This window comes from Plecotus auritus, assembly GCF_963455305.1.
Source record: "Plecotus auritus genome assembly, chromosome: 8".
Lineage (NCBI taxonomy): Eukaryota > Metazoa > Chordata > Mammalia > Chiroptera > Vespertilionidae > Plecotus > Plecotus auritus.
This window is the reverse complement of record NC_137782.1, coordinates 113,183,693-113,198,623: the sequence shown is the minus strand read 5'-3', so window position 1 is coordinate 113,198,623 and position 14,931 is coordinate 113,183,693. Positions and strand designations below refer to the sequence as shown.

General features: G+C 41.7%; 1 protein-coding gene across 1 annotated transcript in view; it reads left to right on the top strand.

Annotated features, from left to right (window-relative positions):
- ACOXL (acyl-CoA oxidase like) overlaps nucleotides 1-14,931 on the top strand; it is a gene marked incomplete at both ends in the record, with an annotated part of 274,096 nt that overhangs the window by 100,437 nt on the left and 158,728 nt on the right.

Genomic DNA, 14,931 nt, shown 5'->3' with positions numbered 1-14,931 from the left:
TCAGGCCACTCCCCTGCCCAGCAGGGCTGGATGGGGGACCTGAGGCTGCGCCCCCCTCCCGGTGCTGGGCCAGGGGACCTGAGGCTGCACCCCCCCACCTGGCGGGGCTTGACAGGGGACCTCAGGCCATACCCCTCACCCAGCAGGGCTTGACAGGGGATCTCAGGCCATGTCCCCCACCTGATGGGGCTTGATGGAGGACCTCAAGGCATGCCCCTGCCCCGGTCTGGGCTGGGGGACCTCAGGCCACGCCCCCCATCCTGACACTGGGCCAGGGGACCTGAGGCTACGCCCCCTTCCTGGCAGAACTTGAGAAGGGTGGGACTGGCCAGGTCTGGATCTAGCCCAATGGGGGCGGGGCTGGCCGGGTCTGGGTCTGATGTGATTTTGAGGTGCATGTGGGTGGGCGGGGACTTTAATCTGGGTCCCGTGGTGTGCCCCAGACTCTGACAGGAGGAAGGTTTTCATATACATTTTACTAATTTTCTTTCATCTCTGACATTTTGATTATAGAGAAAGGGCAAATAGCAATATTAAATTATTTCCTCTAATTAATCCCCTTTTAATGTACACGAATTTCATGCACCAGGTCACTAGTCAGATAGATAATTAGAAAACATTTGCTCCCATTCTGTGGGTTGTCTTTTCACTTTCTTGATGATGTCTTTTGAAGCACAGAAGTTTTACATTTCAATGAAGTCCAACATGTCTTTTTTTTTTCCCTTCCTCTTGTTGCTTTTGGTGTCAAACTTAAGAAACCATTATCCAAACCAATGTCATGAAGATATACTCTTACACTTTCTCCTAAGAGCGTTAGAGTTTTAGCCCCTATATTTAGGTCTGTGATTCACTTTGAGTTAATTTTTATGTATGGTCTAAGGAAGGACTCTAATTTCATTCTTTTGCATGTGAACACCCAGTTGTCCCAGGACAATTTGCTGAAAAGACTGCTCTTTCCCCATTGATTTGCCTCAGCAGCCCGTGGAAATACCAATGGACCACAAATGTAAGAATATATTATTGGACTCTCAATTTGATTCCATTGATCTATGTGTCTCTCCTATGCCATACCACCCTGTCCTGATTACTGTAGTTATGCAGTAAGACTTCAAATTGGGAAGTGTGAGCTTTACATTATTCTTTTTTTAAAAATTGTTTTGGCTATTCTGGGTCCCTTCCATTTTCGTGTGAATTTCAGGAGCATTGTGTCAATTTCTGAAAAGCAGCTTGGATTCTGATGGGGATTTCATTGACTCTGTAGATCAGTTTGGGGGCTATTGCCATCTTAATGATATTAAATCTCCCAGCCAGGAACGTGGGATATATTTCATTTATTTAGATATGTAATTTTATTCAACAATATTTGTAGTTTTCAGTGTATCAAGCTTACACTCCTTTTGTTAAATTTTTATTCCTGTGTATTTTATTCTCTTTGGTGTTATTACAAATGGAACTGTTTTCTTAATTCCATTTTTGGACTGATCATTGTTAGCTACAGAAATAAAGTTAATTTTTATATGTTGATTTTTGTAGCCTGCAACCTTGCTGAACTTGTTTATTAGTTCTAACAGATTTTTAGTGGATTCCTTAGGATTTTCCATATAAAATTCACGGTATCTGCAAACACAGGTAGCTTATTTCTTCCTTATAGAGTGTTCCTCCAAATTTCTAGTAACATTTTTGTTTTTAAGTCTATTTTCTGATATTAGCGTACCCATTCCAGCTCTCCTGGTTGCTGTTTGCATGATGTACCTGTTTTCATCATTTCACAGTGAACTTATGTGTATCTTTGAATCTAAGGTGCATCTCTTATAGAGAGAATATTGTTGCATTCTGTTTAAATCTGTATGACAGTGGTTAAGTGAAATATTTGGGTATCAGTACCATTGCATGCAGGTTAGCAAACGGGGTTGAGTCCAGCTAGGGATGAAGTCAGGTTTCCTTTAGGAGCAGAGTCCAGAGGTTTGCTATTGTCCCAGGTTAAGAGCTGAGAGTGTGGAACAGGGACCCTGGCTCCTAACTCCTGGCAGCATCTCTAGGGTCCAGCCTGACTCACCTACCCGCGCCCCTTCGAAGTGCACTCACCACGCTGTCACCTTGCGTCACGTTCTTTAGCATCCCATGATTTGGAAACTTTCCAGTATCCTAAGATCATACACAAAAACTCAAATGACCTTGTGGAAGTTTATTTCCAGGCAGTATCCTTGCAAAGCTGATGAATTATTTTTGTCACAGGAATAATAAATTGTTAACTTTGGAAATGTGTTTTGTAAAGAAAACAACGGTCGGGTTATTTTGTTTTACATTTTTAATTATGTGCAAGGATACATCAGTTCAAAGAAACGAGCTGGGCTCGTCATAACGCAGATGATGGCACTGCCCGCTGGGAATGTTCAGGAGGCCTGGGGCCAGGTAACAGGGTAGTGGACATTTCAGGGCAAAGCGTGGTAGGGAGTCTGGGCGGTGAAGGACGAATGTCATGAAATGAAGCCCTGGGAACCTGCGCCTGTCACAGGCACCACGCAGGCCCACCTGGGGCCAAGGGCAGCAAACCAATGGGGGAGTGTTCTTGGGACAACTCCAATTGAGGGGACTTCTCATTGCTTTAAGGACAGATGTGTTCATCTGACACCCGACGTTCAGATGCTGGACATAAATGAACTGGGTAGATAGAAACAGATGGAGAATGAAGTGTTTAGTTTATGCTGGGAGGGGTGGTTATTACAATACAGACCCACTCAAAGAGATTGTTTTCCTAAAATAAATATTTCTTGAAGGCACATATGCTGTTGCCAACAGAATAGCAAAGCTTGCTTTTACATATTATTTCAATTTGAGAATCAAAGATGAAAAAGCACGCCTGGAAACGGCTGTGTTTAAGGAGGCTCGGGACTTGCATTAATTTCCTGGCAGATTAGAGAATAAAGTGGAGAGAGGTTAAAGCAAGGACTTGCCTGCCAAGTCGATTGGAAGGAGGAAGATCAAGGGAATTGTCTGGGACCAGGGAATGGCTATTTTAAGCAGATCTGAACAAGTCTGTTCACCTTCATAGATCCTTCCTGGGTCAGGTCAGCCTGGTGACATTTGTTGCAGTGAACTGTGTTAGTAGATTTATTCCTGTATCTCACTGGGCTAGACCTACATTTCTCACCTCTGCTTATCTCTAAAGTTAAAACAAACCGCAAAATAACATAGATGAAGGGGAAAAGTGACTCATCCTTTTGCGTAGTTTCAAAAACATTCCGAAGAGAAAAAAAAAACAAACAAAAAAAGTGTTAAAGTGATTATGTAAAAATTTAAAAATATATATATTTCAAAAGCAAAGGTAAAACATGGCACAGTAGAGAAATAGTTAAGCAAATATGACTGGAAATGGTTTAATTTCCTTAATATATAAAAGCCTCTATGTATAAATAACAACAATGCTAGCACCACTGTATATAAATGGCAAAGTAATACGGACAAACTAAAGAAAAAATATTCATGGCTAATCAATATGTAACAAACTAAATTATAGTGATCAAAGAAAAGTGAATTAAAATGAGATCATATTTTACTTTGTTAAATTAGCAAAAACTTTGGACAGAACAATACTCAGCTCTGGCACAAGTGTATTAAGATGGGCAATCTTATGCCCTAGGACAGTGGTCGGCAAACTCATTAGTCAACAAAGCCAAATATCAACAGTACAACGATTGACATTTCTTTTGAGAGCCAAATTTTTTAAACTTAAACTATATAGGTAGGTACATTGTTATTAACTTAATTAGGGTACTCCTTCAATCGCACTGTACGTGCTCGCCCGCACGTGGTATTTTGTGGAAGAGCCACACTCAAGAGGCCAAAGAGCTGCATGTGGCTCATGAGCCGTGGTTTGCTGACCACTGCCCTAGGAGAAGGGATAAAAATTGATACAATCTTTTTGGAAAGTTAGTTGGTGATATGTGTCAAGATCTTTAATAAAAGGATTACATTTTTTTGATCCAGTAATATTTTTTCTAGACATTTACCCTAAGGAAATCATTAAAATTGTAACTTCAAGGAAATTTAATGACATGGGAAATTACCTACAATGAAATATTACTAGGTAAACAGAAAAACAGGATATAGAACTCTTCATGATATATTACTAATTGAATATATTAATATATGCTGGATATATTCATTATCTTTTGATAGTAACACACATACTGTCCATTTTACCTTTTTCTGACATTGAGTTGTCTGTAATTTTATACACATTTACCATGTAACATTTTCTTATTCACAATAGATTATTATGAAAGTAGTGGTACATTTTCAAGAGATTTTTAAAAGGAAGGACATATTATATATTAACATCTCCGCATGACCTTCTCTTTTTCTCTCTCTGTCTCTCTATCTCTCTTTATATATGCGGAAACTGAATAAGTCTAATATTATCAATCTATTATCACACATCTGCCAGATGAACTTACAAACATTTAAACCCAAATATGTCATGGTTGGAAACTGACAATAGGACCATACTTTTGGGAAGATGAGGTAGGTATGCTTTTCTCTATTCCTCCCACTAAGGACAATTAAAAAACCTCGACATTACATATAAAACAAATACAAGGAGACTCTGAAAGGTGGAGACAAGAAAGCAGACCAGCAAGGCTTTGAATCCAAGGAATGACATAGTGGGCAATCCCTCATTCCCTTTTTGTCTCATCTACCCTAGACTGGGTACCAAGGAGGCTGACAACCCAGAAACACACACACACACACACAAAAACAGTTTCAATGAAGTTGGCTTTCTCTAACCAAAGGAAAGGACACTTAGCAAGACAGAAACCTTTTAGACAGTATTGGTGTACGTTAGTCAAACACCACAGAAAGAACTGTGCCCTCCTGCCCCATGCCAGCAAAGGCCTAGGTTTCTGTTCTACCTATGCTGTAACGAGGTGCCCCTGCTCCACCAAGATGGTGTTGTCAGAGAAGGCCATGAGACTCTCACCATGGCAGGGGAGGGGCTCCACATCTGTGGTGTCAGTGGAGGCCTTATGGGGAGCATGGACATCGACCTCTACTCCGCGCTCCTCCCACCTCCCACTGCAGTGGTGTCAGAAGAGGCCAAGGGAAAAGTTGGAACTTTCACTACTACTCAGCAGCAATGACACTCCACCCACTGCATGTCAGTGGAGACTACCTGGGGAGCCAGAACTCCCACTCCCACCCAGCAATAATGAGGAACTCATCCCCATGACTTGGGTGCCAATGGAGACCAAGTGAGAACCTACCCTTCTACCTCCAGTGGTCAGGAATGACTCCCTTCCTTGCTACATTGTGTCAGGGAAATCCAGAAGGTTTAGATAAGATCCAGAGTCTCACAATACATTCTGAAAATGTACCTGTTCCAATAAAAATCACTTGTCACACAAAGAATCAGGAAGCTCTCAAACTGAATGGAAAAATGGTAATAATGGATGTCAACATCAAGATGACAGACATGTGAGAATAACCTGAAAAATATTTACAGCAGTCATCATAAAGATGCTTCAAAGAGCAGTTACAAACACACTCGAAACATGAAGAAAAAAAAAATAGAAAGTCTTGGCTAAGAAAAGAAAATCTAAGCAAAGAAATGGAAGATATAAAGGAGAACCAAATGGAAATATTAGAATAGAAATATGCAATAACATAAGTAAAAAATTTAGTATATGGTCTCAACAGTAGAATGGAGAGAACAGAGGACAGAACCAGTGAATTAGAAAATAAGACAATGGAAATAACCCAATCTGAACAACATAGAGAAACTAGACTAAAAAATAAAAATAAGAAAGGACAGCCTTAGGAACTGGTGGGACTATAACAAAAGATCTAATGCTTATGCCTTTGAAGTCTCAGAAGAAAATGAGAAAAAGAGCAGAGCTGAAAAAGCACTCCAGGAAATAATGATTGACTCCCCCTCCCCGGCACCCCGTCAATTTAGCAAAAGACATAGCCTTGTAGGTTCAAGAAGTTCAGTAGATTCCAAAGAGGATAAACCCTTACAAAGTCACTCCAACACACATTATAGTGAAACTTCTGAAAACTGAAAACAAAAAAAAAATCTTGAAAGCAGTGAGAAAGGAACAGTTTGAATCATAGATTTATCATCAGAAACCATGGAGGCCAGAAGGAAGCATGACTCTTTTTAAGCACTTAAAGAACTATCAAGTTAGAACCATATACCAACAAAAACATCAGTCAGGAATGAAAAAGAAATCAAGACATTTTCAGATGAATGAAAATTAAAAGAATTTGTCAGGTATATCATAAAAGAATAGCTAAAGAAAAGTCTCTAAATAGGAAGAAAACAAAATAAGGGACCCTGGAGCATCAGGAAGGAAGGAAGAACATAATAACAAAAATGTAGATAAATACAATAAATTTTCTTCTCTTGAGTTCCCTAAATTATATTTGATAGTTGGACCAAAAGTTATAATGCTGTCTTATATGAAAAATGAAAGTAGAGGAAATATTAAGACCATTATATCATACACAGAGGAGGGTAAAAGGATGTAAGAGAGGTAAGGTTTTTATTCTTCTCTTGAGCTAGTAAAATATTGACACAGTAGGCTGTGATAAGCATATATATGTAATGTTATAGCTAGAGCAAGCCCTAAAAAAGCTATATACACTCATGAATGCTATATATACATCAAAATGGAATTTTTTAAATGTTCAAGTAATCTAAAAAAAGGCAAAAATAATAAAATAGAGAAATGAAAAACAGAGGGAACAATGAAAAAAGTCAGACTTAGTCCCTAACATATCAATAATTGTACTACATGTAAATGGTCTAAATAGTTCAGTTAAAAAACAGAGGTTGGCAAAGTTGATTATAACCAAACTCTATGCTGCCCATAAGAAATTCACATCAAATATAATTATATAGGCAAGTTGAATGAAAAAGGATGGAAAAAATAAGTTTTGGAAAGATGAACTAAAGAAAAGCAGAGTGACTACATTAATTTGATATCACATAAACTTCAGAGAAGAGAAATTGCCAAAGACAAGGAAGGACATTCAATAATGATAAAAGGTCACTCCATCAAAAAGATACTGGTATAGTAATCGTAAATGTGCACTGAAAAATATGTGATAGAAAAGCTGGTAGAACTAAAAGGAGAAATAGACAAATCCACAATTATAGTGGGAGACTTCAACATTCTTCTTTCAGCAATTGGTATGACAACTAGACAGAAAATCAATAAGGATATAGGGAAACTCAACATCATCAACCAACAGGATCTAACTGATATTACAGAACACCACCAAAAATAAATAAACAAATAAATTAATAAAGCAGAGTACACATTCTTTTCAAGTGCCCCCTGACCTTACCAAGATAGACCATCTCCTGTTCCATAGAGGAAACTGCAACACATTTTTAAAAACTGAAGTTACACAGAGTACGTTTCTGACCACGATGGGATTCAAACTAGAAAACTGTAAGAGAAAGACAACAGAAAAAAAATCTCCAAATTCATGTAGACTAAACAACACACTTCTAAATAACCATAGTAAAAAGAGAAATTCTCAAGAAAAAATTTAGAAACATATTGAACTGGATGGAAATGAAAATACAATATATCAAAATTTGTGGGATACAGCTCAAGCAGTTCTGAGAGGAAAAGTTATAGCACTAATGCATACACTAGTAAAGAGGAAAAGTCCCAAATCAACATCTAACTTCCACCTCCAATTAATATCTAAGCTCTTCTTTAACCTAGAAAAAGAACAAAATAAACTGAAAGGAAGCAGAGGAATGAAATAATAAAGATAAGAGCAGATATGAAAGAAATTGAAAACAGCAACAATAGAGAATATCAATAAAGCAGAGTTTAAAAAAATAAAATAAAATAGGCAATCCTAAGATTGACCAAAAAACAAACAAACAAACCAACGACAAGAGAAACCACAAATTAATGAAACGGGGTAATATCACAGACACTGAAAACATCAAAAAGATAATAAGGGAACAGTGGGAACAACTCTGTAAGTGGGAACATCTAAAAACTCATATGAAATGAATCATTAGTTCCCAAAACACAAAACACCCAATATGAGAGACAGTTTGAATAACCCTATAACTATTAAGGACATTGAATTATTTTAAAACTCTTAAAAAAATTCCCAGGCCAGATGGTTTCATTGGAGAATTCTGCCAAACATTTAACAAAAAATTAACAATTCTGAACAACTCTTCTAGAAAATAGAAGAGGAATTCCAATTCATTCATAGAAATAACCATATCCTGATCCCAAAACCAATTAGAGACAATATGATAAAAGGAAACTATAGAGCAATATTCTTCATGAATATAGACACAAAAATCCTTAGTAAAATATTAGTAAATAGAATGTAGCAATGGATAAAAAGACTTATACAACATGACCAAGTGAGGTTTATTCCAGGGATGCAATGCTGGTTTAATATTCAAAAATCAATGTAATCCACCATATCAACAGGCTAAAGAACAAAAATCACATAATTATTATCAATTTGTATAGAAAAGGCATCTGAAAATTTTAACTTACATTCTTGATAAAAACTTATTCAAATAGAAATAGTGAGAAATGTGCTCAACTTGATAAAGAGTATAAATTCAAATATATAAAAAAAGCTGTGGTAGCCCAGCTGGCATGGCTCAATGCTTGAGCATCGACCTGTGAACCAGGAGGTCATGGTTACAATTCCCAGTCAGGGCACAAGCCCAGGTTGCAAGCTCGTTACCCAGGGTGGGGCATGCTGGAGGCAGCTGATCAATGATTCTAAAGCTGTGGTACATTTACACAATTGAATACTACTCGGCTGTAAAAGAGGTAATTCTTACCTTTTGCTTCAGCATGCATGGATCTGGAGAACATTATGCTAAGTGAAAGGCAGTCAGAGAAAGACAGGTACCATATGATTTCACTCATAGGTGGAATCTAATGAAAAATAAAAAGGAGCTAACAAGCAAAATAGTGACAGATTTAGATAGAGAGCAGGCTGACAGCTTTTGGGAGAAGGGCTGGTTGGGGAGAGGGGAGGGATTGAGCAAAAAAAGAGAGAAAAACTCATGGTCAAGGACAACAGTGTGGTGATTGTAGGGATGAGAGGGAGTTGGGAAAGTGGAGGAATGCTGATGGACAGAGACTTGACTTGGAGTGGTGAACACACAATATGGTGTACAGGTGATGTGTTGTAGAATTGTGTACCTGAAACCTGCCTACTTTTGTTAACCAGTGTCACCCTGATCAATTCAATAAAAAGGAAAAATAAGTAAATAAAAAAAATATGAAAAAGGCTTTTAAATATGCCCAGGTGAAATAAAATAAGCTTTAAAATAGTAAGAGGGATCTTTTCTATTAAAGTGGACTATCATCATATAAAAAGAGCATAAATTCAACATTATACTTGATGGTGAAAGACTGAATGTTCCCTCTATGGGATAAGGCAACAATATCTGCTCTCACCATTCTTATTCAATACTAGAGACCCAATGCATGAAATTCATGCAAGGGACTTGGCCCTTGCAGTTCTGGCTGCCTCACAGCCCCGTGGCCCACCCCCTCCTCCCTCCACCCCCCACACCTGGCCCACTGGTCGTTCTGAAAGGTTGTTCCAGAAGGTCATTCCTGCCATCTGATCTAATTAGCATATTAGCTCTTTATTATATAGGATAGTGATGGGAGTTGTAGCCAGTGCAATAAGGCAAGACAAAGAAATAAAAACCATATAGATTGGGAAAGAAGTAATAAAACTTTTCTACATTCAGATATAAAAAAGGAAAAATCTAATTTTTTTCTTTCGCTGTATGAAACCGGACAACCAATAGGTCTGGGCTGCCTGTCACTACTTAAGCCAATTAAGCAGAGACAGGGTTGAATCACATAGGAGTGTTTATTCCAATAATGCTAGTGGTATGGGAGTGCAGCACTTCATCCACAAAACTCTGCTCTGCAATCCCCATAAGCCAGCTGCTCATATTGGGTAGAACCAAAATTACCTGGGGAAGTAGGCAAAAGGAATAAGAGTGGGTATGCAAAATGGGTATTACAGGCATGGGGATGTAGGCAATGTGGGCTGGGGTGGAACTCCATTGTTTGGGAAACAAAGTTGTTAATCTTTCCATGAAAACAGTTCTTGAATGAGAATGGACTGCATGCATTCCAAGGTTGACTCTCAGGTCCAAGGTTGACTCCCAGGTCCTGGGGGCATACAACTCCCAGCCATGTGCTTTCTTTAATCAGAACAAAACAATCAGGGTGAGCAGAATATAATTAATATTTCTTATAACTAATAGCTAGTCCCCAATATTCTATTTCTGTCCCTAACATGTAGGGAAAAACCTAGTTCTTTCCTACTGTGTTGTTACTGTGTCCTCTGAACCTCCTTTACTACTCACCCAGAACACTTCACTTCTGACACTCTGGTCACCAAATGTATGTGGGTTTTTCCTCACAACAATAACCAAGTCTGATGCTAACTAGATGTGCTACAACTTAACTCAATTCTGACACTTGTGTCAGATCTTGTAGGTAAGGGCTCAGTTCCACAAGGCTGTCCCACCCCCACTTCAGACCCCAGTCATAAGCTCTGGTTGTCACCTGTGCTTCTGATTGACCAGCTACAGATCAGAGGCTCCAATGACTTCATCCTCAAGTTTGATTCATATGAGGGAGGGGCTGATAGCACTCAGGAAAACAACAGTTATTGAAAGATAGGTTAAGGAACACAGAGGAACAGCCAGATGGAGAGGTGCTTAGTATAAGGTCTGGGATGGTCCTCAGTACAGGAGCGTCTGTCCCTGTGGAGTTGGGGTGTGTCATCCTCCGAGTGTGGGTGGAAGCTCTTTGAACCTCACCCTTTTGAGGTTTTATGCAGGCTTAATCACAGGCATGATCAATCATTAACTCCATTTCTAGCTCCTCTTCCTCAAGAGAACGAAGGGTGGGGTTGAAAATTCCAAGCTTCTAATCATGGCTTAGTTTTGCAGGTGACCAGCCCTCATCCAGGACTTATCAGGAGCCCACTCCGAGTCACCACATTAGAACAAAAGACTCCCGTATCACCTGGCAAATGACAAAAGTTTTAAGAGCTCTGTGCCAGAATCTGGGATCAAAGACCAATATATATTTTTTCCCATTATCTCACAAGATGTCTTAACTGTTTCTGTAGAAAATTCCAAGGAATTTCCAGAAGACTGCTAGAACTAAGAAGTGAGGTCAGCAAGGTCACAGGATACAAAATAAACATACAAAAGTCAATTGTATTTTTATATACTAGCAATGAACACAAAGATCCCAGAATTTAAAATATAATACCATTTACAATTGCTCATAAAAAGTTAAATACTTTGGTGCAAATGGAACAAAGCATGTATAGGACTTATAGGCTGAAAGCTACAAAACATTTATAAAAGGTGATCTAAAGAACTGGGAAGACATACCATGTTAATGGATTGAAAGATCCTTGAGTTTGAAAAGAAGAGTCTACTGACGTTTTTGGGTGCTGGAAAGGGGCGGCTGCTCTTAGGGGGCTTCATATGCTTTCTAACATACACACACACACACACACACACACACAATTTTTCTAGCATTTCAGTAGACAGCATGCTTTACCTTTAAGGCTGTGGACTAAAAGAGAATGTGAAGGCAGCAGCCTGCCCTTAAGTTCTCAGGCATGTCCCATGGCCAGGGAGACTCTAAAGTCAGCCAAAAGCATTAATACATGGATGCCAACCCTAAGAATGGCTGTCATCTGATGCTCAACCTCCGTGAGGGGGAACCTGGTGTTTGTTTGGGCCTTCCTGTCTGCCTCTTTTCTTTCACTGCACATACACGGGATTCCCCAGAATGTTGGCAGGCTCTGGCTGGCTGTTGGGCAGGCAGGATGCACACAGACCCTGCACCTGGTATAGCAGTGGTCGGCAAACTCATTAGTCAACAGAGCCAAATATCAACAGTACAACAATTGAAATTTCTTTTGAGAGCCAAATTTTTTAAACTTAAACTTCTCCTAACGCCACTTCTTCAAAATAGACTTACCCAGGCCTTGGTATTTTGTGAAAGAGCCACACTCAAGGGGCCAAAAAGCTGCATGTGGCTCGCGAGCCGCGGTTTGCCAACCACTGTGCTCTAGGATGGAGGGGAAGAGGAGAGAGGAGCTGGCTTCCAGGGTGGGGGCCGCGGCTTGCTTCTGCACTCCAGTGGTTGAAGTGCTGGGGGTCCTGCAGTATCTCTGCAGTGGTGCTCATGATAGAAGACTTCTCTATACAGATGCAATTTTTAAAAACATGAAAATAATTCCACAGTGAAATCATTAGCTCACCACAGGCAGTCTCAGCTATAATTTATGGCTCTACATCTCTCACACCATAATTTTGTTTTGTATTCATTAGGATATGATTTTTAAAAAAGGAGAAATCTCAAGGGATCGCAGTTCTGGTGACTACCATTAACCACCATGCCACTCACAGATATTACTGAGGCTGTGATTCTGGGAAGTGAACTAATTTCCTGGGGGCGGGGACTATCTGAACAACGTTCAGGGTCCTCTCTAGAGGCGGCTGTGGGCTCTGGGCAGAAGCTGCTGTTTCGATGGCAACATGGAGGTTGCACCACCTTCTCTGGCTTTGTTTTGCCCACTTTGTCCCTCCCTTGGATTTGAAAAGAAGAGTTGACTGGTGTTCTTGGGTGCAGGAAAGGGGCAGCTGCTCTTAGGGAGCTTCATATGCTTCCTAACACACACACACACACACACACACACACACACACACACACACATCCCTTTTCTAGCACTTCAGTAGATAGCCTGCTCTCTTTGCTATCAGCAATTTCAGTGTCTTTAAGATTGGGTGCAAGAGACTTTCCTCTTCCCTCTGAAATTTTTTATAGCAGTTTTAGTGATACAGGATAGGTTAGTGCTTTGTTTGGGTTAAATAAAAAGAAAGAGTGCTTCTTTGGGGAAATTTTAAATGGCTTTTCTAGATCAAGAATGAATAGAATAGGGGGGGGGGGGGATCCTAGGAACTGGGGATAATGGTAATGAGTGTGATGATGGCACCTGCCACGCCTTGAACACCTACTATGTGTCAGGCATGGTACTAAACAGGCACGGAAATATCTCAGTCCTCACCATCACTCTCAGACCCATCTTATGGCTGAGGATGTGCAGCAAATTGGTGTACTTGCCCAGGATAACACTGCAGGTGTCAGATCTCTGTGTAAACCAAGTGTGTCTGACCCAGAGCCTGGGTTTTAACACTATCTCCTGCCTCCCCTTCCTGTGATGCCTGGGGTGACGTGATGTTAACTTGGTCCCTTGGCCTCCCGTGGGCAGCATGAGGTTCCAGAAGAGTATCCGGAACAAACTCAATGGCAAGGCAGCCCTGTTCACTGGTGTCTATTGTAAAGGGGTTTCAGGCTTGGTGTGTTGGGCAGACCCACTCTTGTTTGTACAATGAACCCTCCAGGAAGAAGCTGGAATTGGCCACCCTTCAGATCCAGGTGACTCGGGCCCGCCTCCCCTGGTTCCTGACAGTCAGGGCTCACTGGCTACACCCTTGGGCTGTAATGTTGTCTAGAAGTGGCCACTCGCTGGAAGCATGGAGACAGCGCTGCAGGTTCTTCTGCCCCATGTTATCTCCTAGCTGAAGGGCTCCTGGGTCTCCACAAGGTTGTCCATCTGCTTGTAGGGGGAGATGGCGCGATTCCCACCCCATGGTCCTGCAGCCTGCTCCATGGGGCACTACACTCTGTGGCCTCGCAGTGTGGAATGCCAGTGCCCACTGGACGCTGCCACAACTTAAAACCCATGGCTTCCTGTGTGGGACCTTCATGTTCCTGGCATTTTGGTTTGGGGGGACCTTTGAGAACAGGGGAAAGGATCAGCCAAGGCTGTATCTCTGCCCTGCCTGGCTGAGACACATGGGCACCAGGGTCTGTGCTCGCAAGTTCTTATGGCTGCCTGCTCCCTGCAGGTCTCCCTCCCTCCCTCCCTCCCTCCCTCCCTTCTTTCCCCAGAAAAGGATATACTTTTATTCAAATGACTACAAGTAGGAAACCAGAGGGGAGGCCTAGGCTGGGACAAATAATGGCTTCCTCCTCAGAAGAAGAACAGGGGGAGAAGGTGGCCCTACACTCTCTGCTGTCAACACAGACCTCCTGCTCACTCTGCTGCAGCATCCTAGGTGCAGAGCCCCACCTTCCCTGGGACTGGGACAGTCGATTCCCAGCCCACTTTGCCCCTGACCCCTTCCCAAGAGCATCTTGGAGGGGAGTGTGGGCAGACAGGAGGCAGTGAGGGTGAACACTTGGCGCTGGTAGCAGCAGCAACGACAGGTGTCTAAGAATGAAACATGGAACAAAACACAACACAACTGTGCGGAGGCAGTTTGTGAACAGAGGAAAGATGGAACCAGAACCTCGGGGGTTGGGGAGGAGCAGGGGGTGGGCGTGGGCAAGGCTCGCTCCTTGTAGTGCCCATGTGAGGGAGTGGAAGCGGATCGGTTGGGAGCTCATAGCCCTCCTGCCTTCCCTCCTGTGCCCCAGGGGTGCTGTCAACCTGGTGCAGGGCTAGGCACCTCATGGAAGGAAGGGAAAGGTGAGAGCCGCACCTGGTGAGACAGGTTGGTCAGGGCATCTTGGGGTCAAACAGCCCTATCCATGGCCACAGGTGTTGCTGCCAGGACAGTGCTGTGGGCATGTCAGAGTGAGATGGGGCTCGGGCCCCTTTAAGGCCAGGGGAGCTCCCCAAGCCCCCTAATGGGAAGCCAGAGGTAAGCATGGGGAAGGGACCCCCTAAACCAAGAACCCAGTCAGCAATGTCCCCACAGCAGAGGGAGCAGGGAGGCAGCAGACATGGGGTGCGGTCAAGTGGGAAATCAGTGTTGTCAGGAGGGCAGGGGGATGGCATGGGTGAGGGGGTTGCTGG